This window comes from Paramormyrops kingsleyae, chromosome 24 (assembly GCF_048594095.1).
Source record: "Paramormyrops kingsleyae isolate MSU_618 chromosome 24, PKINGS_0.4, whole genome shotgun sequence".
Lineage (NCBI taxonomy): Eukaryota > Metazoa > Chordata > Actinopteri > Osteoglossiformes > Mormyridae > Paramormyrops > Paramormyrops kingsleyae.
This window is the reverse complement of record NC_132820.1, coordinates 11734416-11740415: the sequence shown is the minus strand read 5'-3', so window position 1 is coordinate 11740415 and position 6000 is coordinate 11734416. Positions and strand designations below refer to the sequence as shown.

The 6000-nt window shown below is 51.7% G+C and overlaps 1 long non-coding RNA gene across 5 annotated transcripts in view; it reads right to left on the bottom strand.

Annotated features, from left to right (window-relative positions):
* Positions 1-312: 312 nt before the first annotated feature.
* Positions 313-6000, bottom strand: part of LOC111860760 (uncharacterized) — a 41097-nt gene continuing 35409 nt past the window's right edge. For 4 of the 5 annotated variants that reach the window (XR_011985228.1, XR_011985227.1, XR_011985230.1 and 1 more), the window contains 2 exons: positions 1323-1429; positions 548-816 (listed from right to left, as the gene is read on the bottom strand). This is a non-coding gene — a long non-coding RNA (uncharacterized lncRNA). Of the gene's footprint in view, positions 817-1322; positions 1430-6000 lie in introns of all 5 variants that reach the window. The other variant, XR_011985229.1, reaches the window with a different exon arrangement.

The window sequence follows — 6000 nt, the reverse complement described above, 5'->3', positions numbered from 1 at the left end:
TGCTTGAAGCACAAGTTTTAAATGTTGTGTAGAATCTGTGTAGCAGTCACAGGGTTGAGTAAAACTGATGTTGTTGGACCACATCCAGGAGGTGGAGAACCCAGACAGCAATGCCATTCACGGGTCAGAAGCAAAACTGAGAGGTTCACGCAGGAACATGGCCGACCGGCATGTAACTCTCCCTTAAACACATTGGCATGGATCTGGAGCCATATGCTTTACACGTAGCGAGGTTCTGTCTATAATCATCTCAATTAATCTGATTTTGGTTTATAACGTTTCTGATACCAGGTGTAATGATTGACGTTCAGGTTGGATGTCAACGTTTATTTTAATAACGAGCTACTGATATGGAGAGAGAGACAGACACAGGCTGGGGAAAAGGGACAGACTGGGGTATCTAGGAAAGGTGATCAATCCTTGGCTCATGATGGCCTTAATGGGCTGATAAGCAATAATTACACCGAGAGTACAGAGCTTGAGAAATATGTATAGACTGAAATGGCAATAATTCACAGTAAACTGACACAGGAAATGATGCTCTGCGTTAGTTTCATCACAGATTTACTCTTAAAACGACAACAATCTGCAGTGCAGATACACTGACGTGCAAATAAACACGAAGAGTCGAAAACAATAGTTTCAATAAAGTAGGAGGTGTCAGGTTTGTCTGAGGCTGGATTCTGATTGGTGGGGGCCTTCTTGGGTCCTTGCTGGTGTTGGGGGTGGCCCAACATGCTGCCTGTCAGCTTTCAGTGTGGGTGGGTGTCCAGCCCATGTTACCTCCTAGCTTGTGCTCCGGTTTGGTCCAAGTCACTGGAATAAATAAATAAATAAATTAATGAACACTCGGTGAGAGGATATAATTATCAGGAGGGGAGGGACAGGAAAATCAAGCTACATTCATAATTCACCTGAAACTGGCATTTCAGCAAAATTAATTTGCTTAGGGATGTAGTAAAAAAACGGTGATTAACAAAGGAGGGGGCAATTTGGAGTGATAACAATAAAACTGACAGGCCCGCAATATACGGGTTTAAAGTTACAGCATTTCAGACCAATACTTGTTTTTCCGTATTTTTTATTTGCTAACATATGCATTTACAGATTTTCACTCATTTTTGTGAATTAACATGAGTCGTGTTAAATTTATACAAATGAACAATCTGATAATATCTCTGAGGTGATGCCACACATCAAAATTCTTCAGTGTCGCAGAACTTAAGAAATACTGTATCGTAACATAAACAATGCAAACAATAATTCTCTCACATGGTGGTAAAACGTACTGCAATTAACAGAAAGATGAACTGGTACTTTACATTTATGAGCAAAAGGACTGAAATCACCAAACTGAAAGGATTTCAGTCGAGAACTTGGTGCAGTTCTGCCACACGCCAGCAGAGGGAGACACACTGGACCGCCACTCCTGCAGAGTGTAAAGAGAGCGCTCAGCTTGGTGGCATGTTGGTGGAATGTTTCGTCCCACATTGGGAGCTGATATTTTATTTTTTTTTTGTGAAATTTCAAAATGCAAAAGAACAAAACAATTTGACACAAACTGTAGGTTTACGAAGTACAGAAACCGTTATGATCACAGCACAAAGCTACAATTTCGGATCATTCACAGTTACGACTACGGGCCTACGTACTTGATTGTAATAACCACTGATGCACGCAATAAATATTGATTTAAACATAAGTTTTCAGTTCGTTCTGAGTCGTAGCGTTTCAAAACTCTAAATGGATTGATCGTAAGATCATTTGGCCCAATTAGCTTTTATACAGAATCCGATTTGCCCCTAAAAACCCAAAGGTGAAAATGTATCTTTTGAACGTAGAGATACGTAGCGCTCATGTGCGCCTCTGTCTGGACGCCGTCGAGGATACACGCCTGTGCACGAGGCAGCAGTAAAGCGACGTGCTTCCGAGTCTAGCCACCACCATTTATGCTGTCGTTTTGGACAAAGCCGTGAATAAGCTTCTTTCCTGAAGGGACCCACGACTTTGACTTACCTGGCTACCGATCTCATGGTAAAACGTTCACCATGACCGTAGCGTGCATGAATTGCGACGCTCACACGACGCCTTCGACACAGACATACTTTTTTGCGCTCCTTTTGATGCGTTCATCCTGCTTTGCAGGAGCATGCAGAGGATGCGCCACATGTTAATGAGAATTGATTCACTGCAGTATGAAAGGGCTTCGTCACGGCCCGTGAGGGGTTAAACTGCAGTCTCTGAAACGAGACAGGAGTCCGGTGCGTGGCATGCTCTGGGCGCCGAAACATGCTGTTCCCGAAAGACGCCGACGTACCTGCCGAATCTTGTGCATTCCCCTGTGCATGTGTGTATGGGCGGATTGTCACTCGGGCTGGGTTAAAAAGACGGACCGCAGCACAAGTCACGCCGGACGCCAACCTTTATGTCCGTATTCTGCTCCGAATCGCAATCGCTCGGCCGAAGTCCAGCCTGCAGGCACCTGCTGCGGATCCCGCCTTGCCTGTGCTCCTTCCCTTCCTCGCCTGTCTTGCCCTCCCCCCCCAAAAGCATCCCCCCCCCCCCCCCAGGCGCTCAGAGACGCTGTCCCTTCTTTCCGACTCCACCCGTCTTAAAAAAAAAAAAATTAAAAAGATGGCTGACACTTGGAGCCGATCTTGCCCTCCGCCCGGGTCCCAAGAGCCCAACCCGTGATTTTCAGAACCGAGAGCTCACAAGTTAGGGTCTCAGGGAACAGGAGGAGCGCTGCTGTGTCCTGCCGGGTGCCCCCAAAGTTCGCTCGCACCCCGGCACTGCTGCAAGCTTAAAAAAAAAACAAGCAACTTGTTTGTCCGCTTCGCACCCGCTTGCCAGACCGGGCAGCCGAGAGCTGTCTGGTTCCTCATCGAAAGGAGAGATTTAACTTGGGGGGGTGGAGTGGGGGTCTCCCTTTCCCCTATGCTGCAGACAACTTATGTCCCTGCATACGGATAGCTCGGCGTCTCGTAATGCCTCTCACGAAACCTCGCCACGGTAAACACACACGGGCGGCGACAGGCAGCACACACATACACGTAAGCTCGGAAATCATCACTGAAAGTAAACCAAGGAAACAGCAGAGGATGGAGAAGAAAACGAATGGAGGTTTGACTACGGAGATTCGGATGTGAACTTGTCTGTCGGAGAGCCGGGGAGCCGAATGAGGGAACCGGTGGCCTCCCGCTAACTAGCCAGCTAGCCTTCCGCGCTGGGGAGGGAAGCCCCTGGCCGCTTGCTCGCTGCTTCCTCTTTGTCCTCAGAGAAAGTGCAGATCATCAGTCTACATCTCGTCCTATGAGCAACCGCCCCCCCCCCCCCCAGCTCCCCACCCCCTCCCCACCATGAGACGAGCTGACCGTTACAAGCTCTCGCCCCCATCGGCGCACACGAACCACGGGGGGGAATCGGGATTCCCTCTGCACGCCCTGCAATCTAAATGTTTCCCAAACGCAGTTTGATGCAAATGAAAAACAAATAAAGGGATGAATGAGAGGCGGCGGTGGCGGTGGTGTCGCTCGCTGGCCGCCCGGTAGCGCCGTGACAAAGGGGACAGCCAGCGCCGGCACTGCCGGACGGGCTCAGCCTTATAGCTGCGCGCTCGGGACACGCACACACGCGTAGGCACGCACGAGAGCGAGCAAGCACGCACACGCACCTCCTCTCCCGGCGGCAGCGGTGTGGTGGCGGACAGCACGGGGGAGCCTCGGCGCCACTCCGCCACGGGATCCGCCGCGCTCACGCCACCCGGCTCACGCATGCCGCGCCGCCCTCATCATCCGCGAGCCTGCAGCCCGTCCTGCCGCGAGTTTACACCACCGCTCGCTGCCCCAGCTTCCCTGCCGCCTGCCAGAGCATTTTTCTGCCATCTCCGTCTCGCGCCTCGCTCACGCCGATTCCATCCCCCCCCTCACCCCCTCCCCCCCCCCCCCGCTAACGCTCAGACGAGCCGTCCCTCCTCACGCGGGGTGGGGGGGACTTCCGGAGAATGAGCCCGGCCCCACCAGCTGTCTGAGACGCGCCGCTGGACCAGTCTGCCGAATGAAACTGCCGTCGGCATTCCCGAGCCAAGATGGACGTGTGTGTATGTGTGTGTGTGCGAGTGTGTGTGTCGGGGGGGGGGGGGAGCCAGCGAGCGAGCGGACTGCCGGCCTTGTGGATGGAAGCGAGAGCGGGCGGGGGTGTGGTGGCAATTCCCTCCCTCTCATCATTAGCTGGATCGCACTAGTCCCCCCTCCCCAGCACCCGAGCACTGCAAGAAAATGTCATTCAACCCCCCCCAACCTCTTCCTGTCCCATCCCCACCCCCCCTTCATTTTTTTGCAGGTCAGTCACAACGATGACACAAACGATAGTCCGATGCCCAGATGCAGGATAGTCTCTCTGTTATCCACCCCCCCGCCCCCCAACCGTGTGGAGTCCCACAGCCCCCACCCCCAACTCCGACATTCGGATCGATGTGCTCCGTCTCCGAAGGTGCTCGGGGCTTCTGCCGCCACGTCACACGGCGCTCGTGTTGCCGTAGTATGGGGGGGGGGGGGGGGGACCTTCAGATGTCACTGATCCACACAAAGAAAAGGCTGTAGGGGAGCTGTAGAGGCGTCCGATCCAGAAGGAGATGAGGTTTATAAATGCTGACGAACGCCTTGGTGCCTGGGGGGGCACACGCTCCACATGCCACGCACAAACACGCACACACGAGCGCCACACGCCACGGTGGAGATCTGCCAGCGTTTCCGTTTATATGTCTGCCTACGTGCCAAAAATTAACAGCTTGCCGTGCTGGCACAATGTGTGTTGGGGGGGGGGGTTTATCGCCACTGTGGTCTCACACACACACTAACGTCCTCCGTCGACCAGACGGCTCGCCTGGAAACCGAATCGCCAGATTATCGTGTCCCGAGTTGGGAACTGGAGCACGGAGACTGGCACGCCGCTCTGCCTGTGTCCATCTCTGACCACGTCGGGGTGTCCGCAGAACCCTGACGGACGTGGGGAACCATAATATAAGCGACTGCATCTTAGGGTCACCCAAAAAATAAATAGCCGAATTCATCGGGATGCTTCCTTTTCTGAAGGAAGCAAGTTGAACCGGATACTTGTTTTTCCACAGTTTGCATGTTGGTTTCCTGAATGCCCCAAACGGCTAAACACAGGGACACCGGACGCAGGAGCAGACATCAGACGGTAGAGGAAGTGTTTGATTCATGTCTGCGTCCGACCTGCCGACTCATCAGCTCGCAGATTCGTATCTTAACAGCTCATCTTTTACCCATGAAGACTCAGACCGCTGGGGTCGTGACCCCAATGATTCCATCAGACAAGAAGCTTGGGTGCAAGAGGCAGGACGCCGTTTTGATCTTGCCTCTGATCAGTGATTCCCATCACATCACCATGCAGATCACAGACAACTCGATTACCGAAGGTCCCAAAGTGGACCTTCAGATGTGGACACCCCACGATCCATGTGGACACGTTCTCCGGCATAATCAGCAAGTTCACAGAATAGTCAGTCAGGCAGTCAAGCCATAATCACTGATGCACATTTCTGCAACTGATCTGCATTCTTTTCTGAACAAAAATTTCCCGGAGTGATTTAGTATTTAATGCAGAAATTATTGTTTTCCCTAGATGCAAAGTCAGGACACTCAATGCTCGTTTTTTGACAAAACCTCTCAGTTTCAGCTTCTTTCACATGGGGAATTCTGCACCTGAGGGGCTGCAGGGGTGAAAACTCCAGTGTAGATCCTGCCAGTCATATTCCAGATCATCTCCTCTGCCCATTCACAGGACTCTGCTGCACCAGAGAGATAAAATATTACAAATTTAATCACTGCTCCTTTAGTAACCAGCAGGTGGCAGTGTGGTTAAAGGCCTGGTATTGAAAAGAGTGTCATCTCCAGTTCCTCCTATGGTAGCTGCGGCAAAGAAAGGGAGATGACTGGCTCAGTAAAAACAAGCAAATGTATAAACGGGTAATGTAAT